This window comes from Rhinolophus sinicus, linkage group LG03 (genome assembly GCF_036562045.2).
Source record: "Rhinolophus sinicus isolate RSC01 linkage group LG03, ASM3656204v1, whole genome shotgun sequence".
Classification (NCBI taxonomy): domain Eukaryota; kingdom Metazoa; phylum Chordata; class Mammalia; order Chiroptera; family Rhinolophidae; genus Rhinolophus; species Rhinolophus sinicus.
In genome coordinates this window covers 7272390-7294564 of record NC_133753.1, presented here as the reverse complement: position 1 = coordinate 7294564, position 22175 = coordinate 7272390, and the positions used below count along the sequence as shown (strand labels likewise).

Genomic DNA, 22175 nt, shown 5'->3' with positions numbered 1-22175 from the left:
CCATCCACTGCGTTGGAATTAGTTGTGGTCCACAGGCCTTGGAAGATGAGCTGCAGGCCTGCCGGGGCACAGGTGCCCTCTGAAGCCAGCCCCGCCGGGCTGTTTTGTTTGTTTCTGTTTGTTTTGTTTTCTGGTTTTGGTTTTGCTTTAAAAACACAGGCAAATAGGAATTCTTTTGGAATGCACTGTTCTCATTCCAGGAGTGGCATTAAGTGTGGACATGTGGTTGAAAGGTTGGTGAGGGCTGGTGAGGGGATCCCAAGGGCCAGTTGACAGGGAAAGAACTCTCAGCAGGCTGTCAAAGTTTGCACTTTCCAGGAAAAGTGTGGCTCCTGCCTGGAGATATGGCAGCCTCTGAACCCAGCACAACTTTCTCAAAGATATGTCCAGTTTTAGTGGCCATGAAACTTTCATGAGATGGTGGGATTTGAGGAAAGAACCAACCACCCAAATAGTAAAAGGAATTCAGATGAAAGCAATGAGCTAGTACATTCATCTATGAAGTGAGCAGAGGCCAGTTTATAAAACTCAAGGCTGGTGAGAGAGAAGAAGGAATGATGGACAGCTTTGGGGAATAGAAATTGGTGTAGCCCCCTTGGGAAGAAATTTGGCAATCTGTATCAAGAACCTTTAAAATGCTTATCCCTGTTGGTCCAGTAATTCCACTTCTGGCAATGTAGCCCAAAGAAATAATCGGAAATGTGGAGAGAGCTTTATGCCTAGAGATAGAAACTGAGCGGCCATTTACTAAAGAAACATTGGAGATAACCTGAATGTCCAAAAAATGTGGGCTTGTTTAAGTAAGCTTTGCTCTATCCACCGCCTAAAGTTGATGCTGGCGTGGAAAGTCACATTTGTAAAAGGACAGTGGCCTGGGGGATAAAGATGACCAAATGTCAAGACAAAAGCAGGAGTCAAAGCTGAATTACAGCGTGATCATTTTCCCTTTGTCCTACTTCTCTTTTGCCTTCTAGTTTTCTGGAAGCCGCATGAGATTCCCTTCAGAATAGACTAAAACAGTTGCCTTTCATTTCTCCTTTTCAAAGTAGTTGTGAAAGTGACAAGGGCTCTGAGGAGAAAGGTTAAGATGATTGAAGGGAAGGAAATCAGGTCCTAGGATGAACTGGGGCCGTAAACTTAGAGAGAAGTGATCCAGAGCTGGGATTCTAAGATGAAGGTAGGGGTGATGGACAGAGTGGGTTTTAGAGAAAAATGGACCTGTGTTCGAATCCTGCCTCCACTCCCGGGGGCAGTGCTGGGCAGAGCCAAATGCTTGCTGCCACCTCAGCTGTTAAATGTGGACTTGGTTTCTTCAACCGCTGACCCGACCTCTGTGTGTCTGCATCTTATGTCCTCTATGGCTATCATCATCCTTCCTTATGACAGTGACATCCGAGGAAGATGCACAGTACACTCTCTTTGGAGAGAAGTCTAGCTACCTCCCGCCTGGGGTTTTAAACCAAAACCAGACCTCTGTTCATTGCACCTGAGCATTCCCTCCGTGGCAGCAGTAGTTCTGGGCTTCGCATGCCACAAACACCTGGACAGGTGTTTCCCACAGTGTGCTCAGTGGAACATCATCCTGGAAATGCTTTAAAATGCTGGGCACAGGCATTGAAGGCTGTAAATTCCTCGGACAGGGAGCAGACTCCCCCAGCAGGGGTCTCACCATGGCCAACGCGCTCTACACTTTGACTTTTCTTTCATTCACTCCATTCTTCATTCAAGGCTGGTCCTTGGTAAAATCTGAAGTGGAAGAAAGAAATTTATTTTAGACGACCTTTCATCTCCCATTTCAGAATTTCTCTTCTCTTGCTGGAAATGCATGCTCTCTCTCCCCCTCCGACCCCACAGCGTGGTCTAACAGAACACTTTATAATGCTGGAAACGGTCTGTAATATGTGCTGACACGGTAGCCGCTAGCCACCTGTGACTCCTTAGCACTTAAAATGCGTCTAGTGCTACCGAGCAACTGCATTTTAGTTTAATTTCATTTTAGTTCATTTCAATTTAAATGAAAAAGCCAGCTATGGTGAGCGATCACAGTACGGACAGCGTAGCTCTAGAAAACCTGTCCTCAGTTCTGCCTCTGTTCTCACTCAAACTCACATCCAGCCTCTGTATCCAAAGGTCATCGGCCCTTCAGGTCTCAGTCTAGATGTCACCATAGCGGTGTGCCACTTGTCCCAGCTCGCAGAGCGTGCATGTAGTTCCCTTCCTCCCTGTGCAGTGACTTCACGTTGGTGGCTTGAAATCAGCTGCTGTGGGAGTCTTTACACCACAGAAATGGGCACACACTGCAAACCGGGTCTGTTTCCCCAGAATGCCCGTTGTTAAATATTTCCTAGCATGCCTTTGCCTGCCAGGGCCATGACTTGCCTGCCCCTAAGAGCGAGGGCCTCCTTACATTTTGCTCACGAGGCACTTTCCTTGTCTCACGCTAGTCCTGGCTCTGCTGAGTCACTTCCCACTGGCTTCCCAGCGTCAGATCGGGCCCGTCGTCTGGATCTCGTGGCTTCCAGGGCTCACATCTCTCACTGGACACTCCCACTGCATCTTTTCGTCTTCCTCCTCTGTTAGATTTAGAGTTCTTTGAGGGTAGAGAGTGCCCATGTCCTGCTAGGGGCTGAATCCCCAGAGCCCAGCACATAGTAGGTGCTTGATAAGTACTTGATGAATAAATAAAAAAGGCTTAGTGCAAAGAACTTGGACTGAGAGCCCATACCTGGAGCTGAGTTTGAGTCTCTCCCTCTGCCCCTTACCGGCCATGTGACATTGAGTATGCCCCCTCTCTGACTCAGTGTCCTTGGGCCTTACATGGGCATCATAACCTCTTTCCTATCCATCTCATGGGGATATTCTGAGGCTCAGGTGAAATAAGGGAATACTTTGAACAAGCATGCAAATAAACAGATTGCCTTTGAAAGTCCAGGGACATTTTGAATTCTTTCCGGTTCCTTGCTATCTTAGGTTTGGGCAACAAAGAGGACCAAAGGGGGTCTGTATTCTCTCACTGATTTAAATGCAATGGGATCAGTGCAGCTGCCAGCATGCAAGGGCAAGGGGGAGTGCATGTGCAGCTGACGTGACAATGGCCTTGAAGGAAAGGTTGCAATTCCTTTGATCTCCCTCCACAGGGAAGTTTAACCTGCCTGCAGATGAAGAGTTTGTTCTCTGCTGATGGACTTGCATGAGGAGGGAGGCACTGATGGTGACAGCTGAACTCTTGGATGAGAAATTGTTTTCTCCTGACATTTAGGGAAAAAGTTCTCTTAAAAAAAAAAACACACACAAAAAACACCACAAATATTTGTCAGTTATTTTTCTCTTTGAGAAATGTTTTTCTCTAATCTGCGATGCTAAAGACTGTCGTGGGCATTTCAGCTTCCGTGGCCCGTGAAAGTTGACTGCTTACAGGCAGGGCTGCTCCAAAGGGGTAAATTGCATCTGAGCATTGGAAAGTGATTATCTAATTAAACTTTGAAATGGAATGCTAAAAACACTGGGTGACAGACTGTCTGTAGGAGGGTCCCCTGAGGTGCCCTCCGTTTATTGCTAATCATCTTTCCTGCCCAGGCTGTGCCTGTTTCCAGTGGAGCCCAAGCGGATCTGGCTCTTTGGAGCTCTGGGTTCACTCAGAGATTTGTCAGGCAGAGCCCCCTTGGTGTTTGGGACCCTGCTGGAACGCTGCAGTTGGGCCTGGGGATCTTGAAAGACTTTCATCCCTGGTCTTCAGCTCCCCAATGTCTATTTAAAATCAAAAGGTTATTTCTCTACTCAGAACCATGAAATCACAGAAATTGGAGGGGTTGGGAGTTATTCTGGATATTTATGCATGTAAACTTTGGGTTTGAGACCTAGGACGCCAGCCATAAAGCATATGTGTTGTATCCTTCTTGTTTCAAGTTGTCGGGTTAGTTCAGTCCTTCTGAGCAAGGCCCCTGGTGGGCACTGTGGTGGGTGCAGAGGGAAGTCTGAAGCACGGGGCATGCAGTAGCCTGCAGGTGAGAGGGGAACGGGCTGGAACAGGCCGGCATGAACATAGATCTTTGTAACTTAGAAAAAAACTATCCCATGTGCCCCTCATTCCTACCTTGTGATGTGGTTTCCTGTGCCACTGCCATTTTATAGATGGGGAAACTGAGGCTCATACTGCTTAAATGACTTCCCTGAGTCCTTTAAAGCTGGGCTGCCTGACATTGGGAACCACCATAAGCACCATAAAGACCTTGACCAGGAAGGGTTTGTTCCCATGGGGTGGGGGGGCGGCGAACGGGGCAACAAGGACAGTGTCATTCAGGGGGTGGCACTTGAGTACGATTTTCACAGACGGGGCATGACCTGTAAGAGAGAAGGCACAGAGAAAAGCAAGTGGACAGTGGGTTTAGGAGCCAGCAACTAGGCAGGCGTGACTTGAGTCCCTGCACTTTGCTTGTGTGTTTTATTTTGGCCTGATTCCTTTCCAGCAATAAACAGTCATAGTGCACCCGTCATGTGTCAGACCTGGGGCGTGTAGATGCCGACAGAACAGACAAGGTGGCTGCTCCCCGGTTCTAGCACAATGGTGGCCGCATTGTGAGCAAGACGAGACGTCCTCTGAGCGGAGTTTTGGGTTGATCACTGTGGTTGTCCCTAGCCTGGGGGAGGGGCTGGAGGTGGATGGAGTTGGAAGACCCTTGGGGAGACTCGTGTGAAAGGCTGAGGAGACGTGAGGAGCTGGCCCCAGACCATGGCGATGGGGGTGGGGGGGAGAGTTGGACGCAGCTCAAAATGAGATTCCAGGATTATTTCCATGTGCTCTTTTGTCTAGAACAGGGTTGTCCAAACCGCGGCCTGCGGGCCAACTGCGGCCCACAATCCATTGTTAATTGGCCCGCAGCAAATTCCAAAAATATATTTAGTTTACTTAAATAAACCAGGTGAGGCAATACGTACTTCACCTCAAGTGAGTGGCCCGGTTGTTTGTATATTTTACCACATATGGCCCTTGGTGAAAAACGTTGAAAAAAGTTTGGACACCCCTGGTCTAGAATGAAGGCACTACAGTTACAGGCACACCTCGGAGCTACCGTGCGTCCGGTTCCTCGCAATACAGCGAGCTGAAATCTTTGTGCAGCTGGAGGGTTGCCTTCAATTAGTAAAACATGCAACATCTGCGAGGCACAATGAAGTGACGCGCGATAAAACGAGGCAGGCCTGTACTTAAAGTCCCCTTCAGAACTGCCTTTGCGGGACAGCGCTTTAATATTCTGCCCTCAGCGAAGGTTACACGGTGACATAAGAGCCACGCAAGGAACATCCCTGCACTTTTTTTTTTTTAATAAAATTACTATTGGGGACATAATTCACGACACTGCTCAATGCCACTTATGCTAATGTCCCTAAGACAAATGCATCCTAGGGCGACGGGCCAAGAAATATTGGTTCTCCTGACATATAGGCTGGAGCCTACCTCTGGAACCCAGGGCCTGCCATCCTTCCCTCCGGACTCCAGGTGCCGGGAAACGCAGAGGGAAGTTTGGGCTTCATTTTTGTGGCGTTATCCAGAGTATTGTACCCCCCACTCCCGCTTGATCTGATTGTATTCTAGTTTTCATTGTAAGGCTTTTTTGGAAATGGAGGTGGGGAGAAAGTCCAGTGATCAAGTCAGTCAATACATGGCTGATAATAGCTTCTGGCAGTATTAATGGAGTCTGCACATGTCCTGAAAACCATTTCCCAAACTCTGCTCTGTGGCCACACAGAGGTTCCGTGAGACGTTTGAGGAAGGATGTCACAGCTGGGAGCATTCCTCATCTTCAATGCATTTGCAAGTATGTGTTAGAAAAAGGCTGGGCTTATTGACAGAACTGTGGTAAAGATTCAGTGAGAGGCTGCATGGCACCTCAGGTAGGAGAACAGCCTCTGGACCTGGAGTCCTCAGACACAACTTGACCTGGGAAATTACTCCATCTCTTGGTGACTCCGTTGCTTCATCTGTAAAATGTCACTCATTGTAGCACCTGCCTCAGGGGAGTACAAGCGTGCCCAGCACACAGCAAGCCTTTGACTAGTGGTAGCTTTTGTTTCTAAGTGGTCACTTATCTACCTTTGGGACAGGGTCTCCTGCCCCTGACAACAATAGGAAGTCTCGTGACAGGTCACCTGAAGCAGGAGGTATCACCTTCGGCAGGTCGTACATTTTGCCTTCCTTCTGCCAAGCTGTGCGCTTCCTGTTTGACAATTGCCAGTCTTTGTTATGCATTTTATCTCATAATTTTAGCATTTATTGGTGTAATTATTCAATATTTACTTTATGTTAAGCATATGGATCAAATTTTGATCATTTCTTACCGCAATTAATTCAACTGTGAGACCCCGTTTTTTGCTGTCTACTTTAATTTAAATGATAGTACATGAGTCTCTATTGGCATCCTGACAAAACAGTGCAATTTAAACCATATTCCACGGTCAAACAAGTTTGGGAAATACTGCCTGATGTTATATTTTTGTTTGGATATAGCGTCCTTGAGCAGGTAGACTCAGATACAGTACCCGCCAGCCGGGTCCTGCAAAACATCACTGCTCTCTAGAATAAAAATTCCATCTATATAAGCTGGAGGTGTTTTTACCGTGGGTAATAGTTCTGCCACCAACAGCAGCTTGAAGATAGTGCTTTTATGGCTTTCATTCATTCACTCAATAATTACTTACTGCGTCCCTTCTCGGTGTCAGATACCATGCTAGGCACTGGGGCGTGGAGTCCTAGGTTCCCTGTGCTATCTCTGCTGTCTCCTGTGGCAGCCATAAGCCACTTGTGGCTACTGAGCCCTTGAAATGTGACCAGCTGTGCTGCACGGTGTAAATGCACATGCGACTTCAAAGGGGTAATATGAAAAGGAATGTAAAACGTCTTTTAAATAATACGTACTTGAATACGTATTTATTATAGGTTAGAAATACATACTATAATTTACATAATCAATCTTAGTTACCTGTTGAAATAATAATATTTGGGATATATTGGGTTAACTAAAATTTAAGGTTAGAGTTAATCGCACCTGCTTTTTACTTTTTTTAGAGTGGCCATTGGAAAGCTTTAGATTACATGTGTGAGTCATATTCTGTTTCTGTTGGATAGTGCTGGTCTAGAAAGGTCACAGACATGTAATTGGTTAATGATCACACAATAATGAGAATGCTATAGTTTTCCAGATCCCTCTAGAGCTGAGGCCTGACACGGAGAGTTCTCCCCAAAGGCAGGATGGAGAGGTCAGCTAAGGCTCCAGCTATGTGGGGAGGCTCCAGGCCGTACATGAAGTTGGGGACAGGAGGCTGGAGTTGGAAACCTGGGGACTGAGAGTGAGCACAAACATATTGGGATGAAATGGTCATTTGGGGGTGTATGAGTTAGCTTTTGCTGTGTAACAATCACAGACTCGCAGAGACATAAAACAACAGTTTTCCCTCAGACCTCTGCAGATGGACTGGGATCCAGCGAGGCTGGGCTTGGCTTCTCCCTAGGATTTGGCACAGGTCTCCACCCATGGCATTCATTCCAGGGCCCAGACTTATGGGACAGCAATGACGTGGGAGAAGCTGTCACATGATGGTGTAGGTGCAAGAGGCAAATCCCAGTGTGAAAGTGCTTTTCAGCCCTCAGCTCAGTCTCATCTATGAACATCACGTGAGCCACAGCGAGTCACAATGGCTAAGACCAAATTCAGCAGCAGGAAGGTACACACTGCCCTTGTGTGCCATGGGCCAAAGCGGCCACAAGGCCAAGCCTTACACGTGCTCTGCAGCTCTCTCTTTTCTGTCACCTGCCACTGAATGCAGATGGGATACTGGGGAACCCTGAGCCAGAGGGAAGATGCCCAGATGACTGCATGGAGCAGAGCACCCTACAAACCCACGCTGGGCTGCGTTGTGTGTACAAATTAACCTTATTGTGGGAAGCCACTGAGATTTGGGGGTTGATAACAACAGTTGTCTACTCTGACCTGAACAATCACGTCCGTGCTGCTAGGGCAGAGTCCCCTGCGGATAACTGAGCCACATCAGGCAAGGTCTGTGGGAGAGAAGAATGGGGACAGGTGAGGCATGGCCAGGGAGAGGCTCACGTGGCCCACACCCCCTACCCCTGCCTCACTGGGGCCAGGTGAGATGGCCTGATCAGGTTAGGTGCCAAGGGATTGGCCAGGGCAGGACATCTCCTGAGGAAGTACAAAGAAGAAAGACTGAAGGGGCAGGACCGGAAGACAGGGAATCTCAGCATGAATTCTTTAGATGGGGCCTGGAGTCCTCAGAAGCCGCGGGAGCAGTTATGAGGGCAGAGGCAAGAGATGGAGGCCAAGGATTGGGAACGTGGGAAGGTGTCAGGGCTGATTTGGAAACCGACTCCATGGGAGGTCCTGTTTGCGGCTGGTGAGGGTGGGTGTGAGATGAGAGGGTGTGCCAGGCTGTGCTAACAATACAGGATTGAAACCATGAGAAGCTTTTCCGTAGGCAGCTCTTGTCATTGGTTCATTCACTCATTCATTTATTCCTTCTACATACATTTTCTCAATGCTTACTGTGAGCCCAGCGCTGAGCCAGGCGGGAAGGTCAAACACAGAGGGACCCTGCCTGGCCTTGGAGGTGTTTCCAAACCAGAGGCGGGACTCACAGGCCGAGGCATCTATACTCATGTGAAGCATGCTCAGTTCTCTGACAGAGGAGGAGACGGGAGGAGAGGAGGGGCCCGGATGGCATCTTTCTGGAACCCTGGGGCAGGTGGTTCTGCTCACAGGGGCAACCTGAAGTGGACCCCTCCCGCACCCCCAGAATGACTCAGAGGGTGCTTACCAACCGCAGCACTGTGCTTTAGTCATTTACCAGTGAAAGCCTCCTTTGTCCCTCTTCCTAGGGGAAGGACAATGTCCTGATCTGGTCCCTTTGTGCTCAGGGGCCAGCAGGCTCTTGGTGGATGTTAAATGCAATAATACCCCCTTATTTTAGCAGCCTCTGCCTTGGCGCCCACTGGTAGCTGGAGGAGACACACACGCACACACACGCACAGCCCATGGGGTCTGGCAGATGCAATTAGCCTCTGGGTCCCTCAGAATTAGATGCAGGTGGCTAATTGTCCATGCCAGGAGGCAACTGTGGGCACAATTAGTCATGTCTCTTTCCCCACTCGGGGCTAATAATGGGTGGGGAATCTGAGAGGGGAGGGAGAAAATCTGACGGGGCTCGGAGGCTCCCTTAGCCCTGGACTGTGACAGGCAGCTTTGGGTGGCTGTGCTCATTCTTTGGGCCTGGGGAGGGCTCAGGGGGCAGGCGAGGGGAAGGTTGGCTGCTCTTCTGAGGAGCTCCTCAGCTCCCCTCCCCCGCCCCATCAGCACACTGGAGCCTGTACCTCCCAATCTATTATATGCCAACCCCTTACTTTGGTGTAGCTTGTTAGGGTTTTTAAGCCCCTTTGCATTGCACACATGATTGCATGCCACAGGCACACACCTGGGAGGGGTGTGCTTCTTATAGCCCATTTTACAGGTGAGGACATGGAAGGCCACCTGGTAACTGGCAGAGCCCATGGTAGAGCCCAGGCCTGGGATACTGAGCGTGTGTGCTGCCTTGGACTTCATCACACTGTCTTTGGTCCTCCCTCTCTTTCCTTTCCTGTAGGGGCACAGGGGTGGCTCCCCAGGGATGAGAGAGCAGCTTAGGACAGAGCAGGCCTGAGAAATTCACAGTGTAGTGTTTACCTCAGTACATTTAAACAACGTGTGTTTAAGCCTTGGACGTCTTCCCTGTCCAGGAAGTGTTCGAGGAGCTGGGGATGCGGGGATGGGGCGGGTACCACTTCGCTTCTAAGGAGCTTAGGGTCCAGCAGGGACAGGAAGACGACGCATTGCATCCATGGTCCATAGGGGCGAGAATGTGACCGCTCTGAAGGCTTCTCTAGTTAGCCCCTGACTTGCACAGTGACTTTGGTCACTTCTTGTTGTCTCCCTGGCCTCAGTTTCCCCAGCTGCCAAGGTAGGATGTTGAACCTCAGTGAAGTCTCAGGCTCTGTCCAGTTCTTCCAACTGCTTTCCAGTGGTGCAGTGGAATCAGGGAGGAAGCAACGGCTATGACTGGGGAGGAGCAATTGGGGGAGTGCAAGTTGGGGGAGGTGCATTAACAGTGTATTTAATGTGGTTTTCACAGGTAGGATTTCAACAGGGGAGAGGGCAGAGCAGGCCTGTATCCTACTTCAGGCTCTGCTCAAACTCACTTTGGTGGCAAGCCATGGAAACCCAAGTCTAAGGGCATCAAAGGGAACACATGGCATATGGTGCTAGCTAGTCTCTAAAAATGGCCTCTGAACGAAGCATGCCTCTTGGTACTCATGCCTTGTATAGCCTCTTCCTCTTGACTCTGGGTTGACTCACTTGTAACCAATAGAAGTGGCAGAAATGACTGCCTGGCTTTGGATGCAGAAGCGTTGCAGTTTCTACCTTGTTCCCTTGGAATGCTCACTCTAAGGAGGGTCAGACACTATGTAAGAAGCCCACCTGGGGTGAGACCTCCATGCTCACCGTGAGGAAGTCCAAGCTAGCCATGGGGAGAGAGGTGCCCGGCGACCCCCGCTGGCCCAGCTACACGCACCTAGCCAGTAGACATGTTTGTAAAGACTCCGTCTTGCACATCAAACTTGGTTGGCATCTCAGTACAACAATGTGAAAGACTCCCAAGTGAGAACCACCTAGCTAAGCCCATCAACCCACAGAACCATGAAGATAATAATGAATTACTGTTTTAAGCTACGACATTTCGAGATGGTTTGTGATGCAGCAATAAATAACCAGAATACACATATAAATGCTAAACTCCAGGGAGGTCAAATAAGATTGCTGGGTCTTGTTTTTCTTTCTTTCTCACATCTTGCTCTCTTCTGTGCTCGCTTCTTTGCTAAATCACCTCTCTCCACCGATATTCTCCAGGACTGCCTGACTTGTATCACCCCCGCTTCCAGCAATCCTAGTGAACAGACCTGCTCTGTCTCAGCAGTTAAACAGAATTCCTGGACATACATTTCATTGGCCTAGTAACGTGATCTTGAACCTTTCCTGATGTGGCTGGAGGGGAGGGGTTTGCAGGAAAGTGCTCCACCTCTAGACCAGGAAGTAGGTGAGATGAAAGGGTGTGCCTTGCCCTGCCCAGACCATGATTTAAGCATGACACTTCCTAAAAGGATAGCTAAGGGATCTATTACCAAAGAAGGGAAAAAGGGCTGTGGATAGGCACAAACAGATGTCCATTCCTGTGACCTTGTATGAGAAACATAACTTTCCTAAATCTGTGCTTCCACTTATTTTAGAAAAACATGGGGAAATAACTCTTGTGCTGCCCAGCTCATGGTGAGGTTCAGGTGTGAGGACGTCATGGCGGGAAGCCTGTGAAAGCTGTCAACAGTACCTACCTGGCAGAGGTGACCATGCAGAAGGCTTAACAGCTGCACAAAGCAGGACAAGATGTGGCTTCCCACACCCAAATCCTGCTCCTAGTGAGGAAAGGTACCCAAGCGCACGGTTTCCAGATCAGCAAACAGAGGGAGTGTCCCCTCACGCCTTACCCTGCAGGAGACCTCTAGTCTGCCTTCCAGGGTCACACATCTCCGTGCACTAGCAGAGTTTGGGTCAGCTAAGGATTCCCTGAAATCAAGGTGTCAGCTTGGAGCCAAGGGGAAGACAGGTACCTTTGCTGGTAGGAGGAGGTTTTCCCTTGAACCTGCAGAGGTCGCAGAGACAGGAGGGCCCAGGCTTAGGATGACCCATTTTACTCAAGGGCATATAGAGAGGGTCCTTGAATCATGTCATTTTGCTCTAACATTGATGAGATGCTGTAGGAACCTAGCTCTTGTTGATGTCAATTAGCCTGTGGGAAAATTGATTTTCTTATACATCACTTAGCTTAAAGTTGTAGAACCTATCGACGACATTAACACGTTGCGTACGGCGGGGTTTAAATCCCTCGTGAAGATTCTCATGATCCGTACACAACGTGTTAAGTGAGGACATACCATATATTGTTTTCTCTGTAGCCATTACTCTCAAAAGGGCCTGGATGTATCAGAAGAAAGGGACTTTTACCTTAGTTAAGGACAAAGGGCCAAAACACAAGCAATGTAAAAAATAAAAAAGTCTCAATGTGAGAAGTTGGAAAACCATCACTCTTTCCACTACGAAAGAAATTCCGTGCTTGAGCATCTAATTCTTAAAACCTGGTGTGCATTAAAATGGCCTGCATGCATGCATCCACCCACCTGGCCGTCCTGCCATTGCTTTATTCATACAGTCAGCTATCCACCTGGTCGTCCCCGTCCCAGCCTGAGTCGGAGAAAAGCTCCAGTGTCTAGCAGAGGCCTAGAGAGAAATTCTCAGAGCAGGGAAAGGGTTAAAATAAATCAAAATAAAATCGGAGTTGGCTGTAGCGCTTATTCTTAATGACACACAGGAAACTATAAACCAGCCATGCTACATAATTGACCACTGAGGATTTTTCACTCTCAGTCAGTTTGAGATGTACCAAATCCAATATCATATCAGTGATTTGATTTGTTAATAATCAAATTGCAAATACCTTTTCATTTGGCTTCAAAAAGCAAACAGCCATTCGGAATAATTTTTATGGGTCTTGGAATGCAATATAAACTTAAAATATTGTGTTTGCAAGTCCTATTGGCATGACCATATTATAATTTATATAGGCCTATTTTGATGTACAGCGGCATAATGAAACTTTAAAAAGTATATTCTGCAAAGCTGCATCTAAGCCCAAGCCAGCAGCACAGATTAATGTCAGGACAGCATGGGGATTCTTTAAATATTTTCTTAAAGAGATTTCTAGAAAATGGCTGTTCTTCTCACCCAAACTTTTACCTTAAGCAGCGATTGCAAAGTCTTTCAGAGTTTTGCCTCATGTCACCTTCCCAGACCCACTGTCTGACCCTCCTCTTCCCTCCCCCCTTCAACTGCCCTCCCTTCCACTCACCCTCACCCCTGCCCTATTATTTGCAGTTTTCTGAACATATCGTGTGTATGTTTCTGTCTTCAGCCTTCTGCCCCTCTGTCTGTAAAGCCCTTCCTCTCTTCTCTGCTTGGGTAATATCTCTTAGACATTCTTCAGCTCCTGGCTAAAATGCCATTCCTGCTGACACCCCCAGAAGTTCTTATCTTCGTTCTCCCACAGCAGTTCAAAGGGGACTCTAAGATAGCATTTGTCATAGTGTGTTATTTGTTTACACACACTAGACTCCGAGTTCCTCGACAGCCTGACCGTGATATATTCAACTCAAAAGCCCCCGTGTCAACTACCATTCCTGGTGCATAAGACGTGCTCAGTGAGTGTTTGTGCAATGGTGCTGTGGATGGCGGGCTGGATGGAAGGATGGGGGGCTGGAAGGAAGGATGTGGGGGTGGGTGGATGGGTGGATAGATTGAAGGAACAGATCCTCCTGGAGAACGATACTTTTTCTGGCATTGGAAGCCTTCAAGCACAGGTTGTAGAGAACCTTCAGGACCAAGACAGGTTGTCAGACAAACTATTCTGTAATGCACTGTGCTATCTTGTTAGGACAGCGATGATGTCACTCGGCAATAGGAATTTTTCAGCCCCGTTATAATTTTACAGGACCACCATCATATATGTGGTCTGTTGTTGACTAAAACGTTGTTATGTCGCGCATAACCTTATATATTCCAGCCACTTGAAATCGCTTACTATTTCTAATACTTTCTCAGTAGGAAAGCAGATAATTGTATTGACTGCACATAATGGAAATTTAAAGTTCTTCCTTTCTAATATTTATTATTTTATTCACACTTAATTGCTGTGGCTAGGACATCCAGCAAAATGTTGAATAATAAAGAAGATACCGTGTTTCCCCGAAAATAAGACCTAGCCAGATAATCAGCTCTAATGCATCTTTTGGACCAAAAATTAATATAAGACCCATTATTATAGTATATTACATTACATTATATTATATTATATTGCACTGTATTATGTAAAATAAGACCGGGTCTTACAGTAAAATAAGACCGGTCTTATATTAATTTTCGCTCTAAAAGATGCATTAGAGCTGATTGTCCGGCTAGGTCTTAGTTTCGGGGAAACACTGTAGCAGACACCCTTTTCTTTTTCTAAAATGTTTTTTAGCTTTTATTTATGTAAGTGTGTTTTTCTAGGACCCATCAGCTGTAAGTCAAGTAGTTGTTTCAATCTAGTTGTGGAGGGCGCAGCTCACAGTGGCCCATGCAGGGATCAAACCAGCAAACTTATTGTCAAGAGCACTGCGCTCTAACCAATGGAGCTAACTGGCCGCCCCCAGGTATCTTTTTCTTGTTCCCAACTTTAATGGGTATGCTTCCATGATTCATCATTAGAAATGATGTTTGTGGTGATTTCTGGTAACTATAATAATAGGGTACTAATTAGGGCATAAGCTAAATGGTACAGCAAAGACATTCCAAAATACAATGCCTTAGATAAGCTAGAAGCTAATTTCTCTCTTACATAAGACTTAACAGTGATAGTCTAGGGTATGCAGGCCAAGGCTGGCTCTGCCATTCTCTTCCAGTAGCTTCCAAACTTGCTCCAGGCTTGCCATTTTTCAGCAAGATGGAAGGGGTAAAGAGAAGTTCAGGGAAAATAGCTTCCTCCTTAGAGCAATAACCTGGCAATTGTAGGTATAATTTCTGTTCATAACCCATTGGCTTGAACTTAATCACCTGATCACACCTAACTGCAAGGAAGGCTGGGAAATGTAGTCTCTGGCTCAGTGGCCATATTGTCAGAAAAAAACAGGAGTTAGGTACAATTACAAAAGGAAGAAAGGGAGAATAGATAATGGAGACTGGAACCATATTTGCATTTCTGGGATTCAACTCTACTTTGTCAAGGTACATTAGTCCCTTAACAGACTGTTGATTATATTTTATTTAGGATTTGCTTCTATATTTATAAATGATATTGACCTATAGTTTTTATGTGTGTACTGTTCTTGTTTTTAAGTATTAGGGCCATGTCAACCTAAACTAGGAAACTTTCTGTCTTTTTTCATGTTCTATAACAGTTGACAAATTTTGAAACTATTTTTCGAAGATTTGGGAGAATTTGTTCTTAAAACCATCTGGCACAGTGATTATTTAGAGCTAGATCTGCTAGATTATTTGGCTACTGTGGCAGAGACTGCTAATTGTCCTCAATATCTGTTCTCTTCTTTTTCTACGGAAGGAGAACACTTGATTTGTACCTGGGCGTAAGTGCCTGGAATGAGACAACTTTCGCTAGCTTCTCCTGGTGGCTAGATGTGACCAGGTTCCAAAGCTCAAGTTGTGAAAAATTTCAGAATTCAGGTCGCAAAGGAAGAGGTATTTGTGTGCACCTTCTGGCACATGCCTTTAAATGCGGGCGTGTTCCCCTTCTTCCCTCAGTGTGCTGCCCGGATGGGGGCCCCAGAGGTGTGTCAGATGGCAACGTGCCGGGCTGGCAGATCAATAAAGCAGAAGGACCCTGAGTTCTTAATGCTCTGAGGCTCCATGGCAGCTCTAGACAGTTGTCCAAGTGGAAAGTTGATTTCTTTTTTGTCGAAGCCACGTATTGTGGGTTCTTGCTACAACCACCGACTCCACATATGATTAATACAAGCCACATTTTCAGTAACTTCTATTTTAAAAAACTCTTCTGAGTTATGCCCCTTTCTCATGCCTATTATATATTTGTTCTCTCCTCTCCCCCTTCCCCTGTTTCTTGCCTCTGTTGCAAATACACCGGGCATGCTCTTTCCTCAGGGTATCTGCACTTGCTGTTTTGTCTGCCATGAATGATCTTTTCCCGATATCTGCCCCACTATCCTATTTATAATTGCAAACCAATCCCAACCTAGGGGTTTGCATCTCTCTTCCATGCTTTGTTTTTCTCTACGACACTCATCACCGTCGGAGATATTTAGATTTTACTTGTTCGTTTATTTATTATATCCCCACCTCCACCAGAATGTAAGCTCCACTAGGGTGGGGTCTTTGTCTGTTTTGTTCACTTTCTTTTCCCAGGGCCTTGAACAACACCCGGCACACATTGGGTGCTCCAGAAATTTTCAATGAATTGGTAATGAGACATACTTGCCCAAAGTATATCTATTTTATCCGTCTTTTAAAGTGAAAGCTTTTGTTATTACTGGTTGCCTGTTATTTTATTTTCTATTTAATTAATTTCATGTTTATTAATTTCTTCCTTTTGCCATCTTTAGGTTTATTTTATTGTTCCTTCTACCCCTTCAGTTTCTGAGTTAAATGCTTAGCTCATTTGTTTTCAATCTTCCTTATTTTCGAACAGAAGATTTAAGGCTATAGGTTTTCCTCTGAGTATTAATTTGGCTGCAATCTATCGTTTTTTGTATATAGTACTCTCATTGTTGCTCATTTCTAAATAGTTTTTAATTTCAGTTTGCTTTTCTCTTGAACCCAGGAGTTATTTAGAATGGCATTTTAACATTTTGAGGCAGACTGACTTTATCTAGCTCTCTTCGTTGTTATTAATGCCTAATTTTAGTGTATTGTATGCAGAATCATTTATGGTTTGAATCAGTTCTCTTTTTTCATTTTGTTTTTCTAAATTTTCTTTACGGTATACTATATGATCTGATTTTGTGAGTATTCCAGGAAAAGAATATACATTCTCTGATTGCTGGGTTCAAAATTCCATGTTTCTGTTACATCAAGCTTGTTAATTGTGCTATTTGAATCTTCTACATGTTTATTCTTTTTCTATTTGATCCATTTATTTTTGAGAAGAGTGTTTGAAAGACATACTAGAATTCTGTGCAACTAAATTTCCTGCTTTATTGCCATCCTTTTTTTAAATTTAAAAATAATACATCAGGTATAAAAATTTCATAACTATTACATCTTCTTGTAAATTACACTTTTTATCAATATGAAATACTATTTTGCCTTGTATCCTGTGTAGTCTTATATTAACATTACCACGACTGCCTTTTTTTTCTAAACTTGCCACATCTTTTCTCATGCCTTTGTTTTCAGTCTTTTTGTGTCATTTTTTTAGTTGTGCTTCCTATGAATGTTATATGCCTGGATTAAAAAAACAACTCACTCTGAGTTTCTGACTTTTAATATAAGAATTTAATGCACTTATACTTATTTTTCCACTGGTATTATTTTATGTTTTCTAGTTCCTATACTTTATGGTATCTTCACCCCCACCCCATCCATTATTTTATTTTTTTCTTCCCTTCCTCCCTCCCTCCCTTCCTTCCTTTCTTCCTACCTTCCTTCCTTTCTCTTTTCCTCCCTTTCTTTTTTCTTTTCCCCGGGTCATATTATATGAGACACCATGTAACCAATATGATCCCAGGTTGCTATTAAGCTTGCCACAGCTTGGGGACGGAGGCCACAGAGGCACAGTGATGTGGCCGCCTTAAATGATATAAGACACCTCCTCCAGCCTAAAAGCAGGTCAGTGGGGAGGCCCAGTGGGGAATGAAGGTTCTGGCTAAGTCAGTGATCTGCCCTACTGGGTGTGTCAGTCAGCTCCCTCACCATAACACACTGGGCAGCTGGCACGAAGGCCAAAGTTCAAGGTCAAGGTGTCAGCACCAGGGGCAGTTTGCAGGTACTCTGGCTTTGCTGAGAAGAGTGCGATTCCCAGGGTGGGCAGTGAGTGCTGTGTGAAGCCATTTGAAGTCTGGCCACTTCAGAGTCACCCTGCTGACACACCTAAGCCTCTGTCCTAGACCCCTGGGGACTTGCTTTTGAGCTGTTTCATGCCCACGTCTGTTGGTCAGACACACCCAATGTTGTGTTCTTAATAAAAGATGCTTCTAGAAAAAAGATTTGAGCAAGGACACGCTCTCCTCAGATCTGTGCTTTCCCCTTTTTCTCCCAACATCAGCACTTCAAGTAAGTGGATAAAAGGGGTCCTCCTGAAAGACAGAATTCTGTGTGCAAAAACAAAGGCACTCTGAACAATTTGTCTGAGGATTTATCGGGGCTTCTTATACTCACTGTTGTGAAGCCTTACCTTGAAATGAAAAGACTAAAAGGTGCGGGCGAGGGAGGGGGATGATCGTGGCTGACTGAACTACCTGGAAAAGTTGGAAGTCCAGATTTTGTAATTTCTCACGCATGCGTTTTACTTTTGAGAGTAATAGACATGAATACACTGCCATACTGCAAGGAACTAATAAGTAAAACGAGGTAAATAAACATAAAAAAGCAATTCACAATAGGCCTCCATTTCACAGTAACATCTACGCACAAAGGCCCCAGGTCAGAGCATTCATTTTGAATTTGTTACTCAATGAGAATAGCATACATGCGTCTTAGATAATTGAAAATTCCCAATTACAGTTCCGACGAGTGGGGTTTTCCAGCCTCTGCTGAGTGACGTGCGAGACAGTCTGGCTAAACCCAGTCACAACGTGAGAGGAAGATGCCATTCGTCCCACCTTTCTTTTTCTGAACAAAAGCTGTGATGGCTTTGTCAGGTCCCACTTGGAAACACAATATCAGTCTTGCCTTATCCATATTATTGATGGGTTGTGGGTATTCTACTGTAATTATGTCAAAAATGAAATATTTCAACATGTGATTGGCAGGCTGATTACAATAATGCATGTGATTACACCCAGGGCTTGCTTGCGTAACTAAAGGAAGAATGTCAGTGGCAATTAACTGTATTTTTTTTAAAGTTTGCCAAGATTTCTCTTGTTTTTCATTGTGTCATTGTAAAATAACCCAGCAGGCACCTGGTGGGAGGTATCCTTAGTATTCTTCCTCGCAAGAGCCAATGGGATTGGAGACAGGGTAGAAAGGAATCCTCAGCTCCTGTCTCTACCAGGTAAGCTTTGCCAGCCTCAGGAAAGGACTAGAACCAAGGACAAAGGCTGTTCAAATTCTCTCCGTCTCTCTGTCTCTGTCTCTGGGTCTCACTCTCTGACAGGGACTCTCCTGGGGTCCATCTGTCTCTCTTGCATCGTCTCTTTTCCCCATCTCTTCAACTCAAAATCCTAGAAGGAAGGAACTTATTGGCTCAGCTTGGGTCACTTGCCCAATTGGCTGCCATCTTGTATGATACATACCCCCCTCCTACGTCTGATCCATCACATGGGCCACAGATGGGTGCATTTGATGGGTAGGTCCACTGCCAGATGTGAGGAACAGGTTACAGTGGTCTCTGTGACCCCAGAAATGGGCTGGGCTGGGGTTCAGTTCTGTTGTCATTTCAGTGCAATGAACACTTTCAGAGTACCTACCAGATGCCAGACTCTGATCTGGACCCTGCTGGATATACTGTCCATTAATTATAACCCTTCCCCACTGCATGGAGTTTGTAGGGAGATGTGAAGTCATAAGAAGTCCTTGCTGACCTTCTCCAACACCCCTAGCTGTGTTTCTGCTAACAAGAACCTCCGTGTGGAAAAAAGAATTCTTATCTCGGCCACCCCTGCCATTTGGGGCTTTATCTTTAGATAGGAAAGCATGCGTCAAGTGCCAGAATTCTCCATGTAAAACATAACAGTGGCACTTATCAAACGGGGAACTTGTACCTCACAGCCTTGGGGGTCATCCGAATCGTAGATGTCAGTTCTTCTCAGAAGCCTTCCCCGAGTCCCTGGGCTAGGTTAGGAGCCTCTTCTCTGCACCTTTGCCCAGCCTTTATTTTGAACTTAGTATATTACTTTGCAATGAGTTTTTCTCTGCAGACGGCCCCTGAGTGCAAGGAAGACCCGTGTCTTACTCATCTCTATATATGAGGCCCAAGGACATAGGAGGAGCTCAGTGAACACACGTTTGTTAAACGAATGACCTCTTGTGGTTTCCTAGGGCTGCCGTAACAGAGTACCACCAACTGGGTGACTGCACCAACAGAAAGGTATTTTCTCACAGTTTTGGAGGCTGGAAGTTTGAGGTCAAGATGTCAGCAGGTTCATGTTCCTTCTGAAGGCTCTAGGGGAGGATGTGCTCCAGGCCTCTCCCAGCTTCCGGTAGCTCCTTGGCTTGTGGCAGCACAACTCCCGTCTTCACATGGCATTTCTCCTGTGTGCACGTCTGTGTCCAAACCTCCCCTTTTCATAAAGGCATCGGTCATATTGGTTTAGGGCCCGCCCTACTCCAGTGTCACCTCATCTTAACAAACTACATCTACAATGATCCTCTTTCCAATAAGGCCAACTTTCTAGTTACTGAGGGTTGGGACTTAACATATACATGTTGGGAACACACAATTCCACCCATAACAAGCCTTTAGGCTGGTCTCAAAGTTCCTTCCCCCAGACGTCACAGAGAGTTTGCAAGTTCACTACCTCACTGTGGCCCCTCAATACCCCGAGACAGTTAAACAGCTGTCATGGAACAGACACTCTTAGGTTCCGAACTGGGGTGTGAGCGCAGGTCTCGGGCTCATGGGGCCAGGCCCAGGCCGCTCCAGGAGTGGTCTGGCCAGCATGCTCTCTCTGGGCCTCAGGCCTCCCTCCTTGCTGCAGAAGGCTCTCCCTCCCCAGGGCCTCTCTCAGCCCTGCACTCCTGGCAGAAGGCCAAGGTGAGGTTGAGCTGTGCCTCCAGCTCCTCTAGGTAGACTTGAGCCTTGGGAGGAGATGCACAGCTTGACATTGCTCCAAATGCCTTCCTCAAAGGGAGGATTTTGCTGGCTTTGCAGTGCAACCTTGGATTTGACCCAGGAACATAAGAAGGCTCTGTAGAGATGATCTTGCCATGGGAACGAAACACCGACTGACATGGTGTTATTACTCGGCTCTTGGAATTGCATTAAATTCTCTGTAATTAATGAAACCATCTACTAACTATGTTTTTCCTATTTATGCCGTGTTTCTTTCTCAAATGGTCCCCTGTCCCTATGCCTTCAGAACTGTGGCTATGAAGTGACACATGCTGGGCTAGGAGACAGGGTGAGCATGAACTATGAAATAGGAGTTGTGCCTGAGAAGAGTGTGAGTGTGTGTGTGTGTGTGTGTGTGTGTGTACGCATGTGCACTACTGCCTATCTTTTCACGGGATATTTTTTCACTAGATTTGGTGTTTTGATCTTGTCCAGTGTTCTGTTTATCTCTTGCTTTGTACTAAACCACCCCAACACTTAGTGGCATAAAGCGGCAGCCATTTAATTACATGTATAGTTTTGTAGGTTAGGAATTGGGGCAGGGACGCGAGACAGACCGTCTCTGCTCCACCGTGGCTTGGCCTCAGCTCAGGTGACTTGAACTGGAGACGGCTGAGCAGGTCCTGGCCACTGGCCCTGTTCCTTGATTCTTCTCAACATTGTGTTTCCTAGGTCTGGATTATCCAAGATGGCATTTGTACTCACATGTCTTGGGACTGGGCGGTGACAACTAGACAGTTCAGGCTGGCTGGGCATCTCTCGCTCAGTACACACCTTGCCATGTGGCTAGTTGGGCTTCCTTACAGCACGGTGGTCCTAGGGGAATTGGACAGCTAGCCCCCCCTCCAGAGTGAGTAAGCTAGGTGGAAACTCCAAGGTTTCTTATTACCTTGACCTCAAATTCATATAGTGTCCCTTCTTCCACATTCGACTGGCCAAATAATTCACTAAGTCTTGATTCAAGAGGAAGGGAAAAAATCTTCCCCTCTCAATCAGAAGATGGATGGAGTTTGCAGCCATCTTTAACCTTTACAGCTCTTCCTGCCTGTCACTCCAATTCGTACAGGTGGTCACTCCAAGGCCTTCTACACGGGGTCTCAGAACTACCCTTCTTAACCACCAACCCACCATGTCACCTGCTGTCCCCCTGACACTCACAAACATATAGCTCTTCTATTGCCTCTGAGGAATCCCTAAGCTCCTTGGTATGCACGACTCAGTAAATTCTTCATGGCCTGGCCTCTGCTTACCTTTCAGCTCCTCTCCTTTCCACTCACCCCCTCTTCTCCATCCTAATCTGATTACTTGTCTTCCCTCTGGGTCTTTTCATGTGGTGCCTTTGTAGCATTCCTGTCTCCGATGACTGTTTCTTCCATTTCCTCCGGCAGCAACTCATCTTTCAAACAAGTCTCCTCTGACATCTGCCCTGCCCCACCCCACCCGACAAGGTGCACATTTATCTCGTGGACCTTGTCACGCTGGCTGGTAACTGTCTGTTCACGTATCTATCTTCCCTTTTAGACAGCGAG

The 22175-nt window shown here is 46.3% G+C and overlaps 1 protein-coding gene across 1 annotated transcript in view; it reads left to right on the top strand.

The window, feature by feature from the left end:
- Positions 1-22175, top strand: part of VRK1 (VRK serine/threonine kinase 1) — a 110658-nt gene that overhangs the window by 788 nt on the left and 87695 nt on the right. The window lies entirely within an intron of this gene.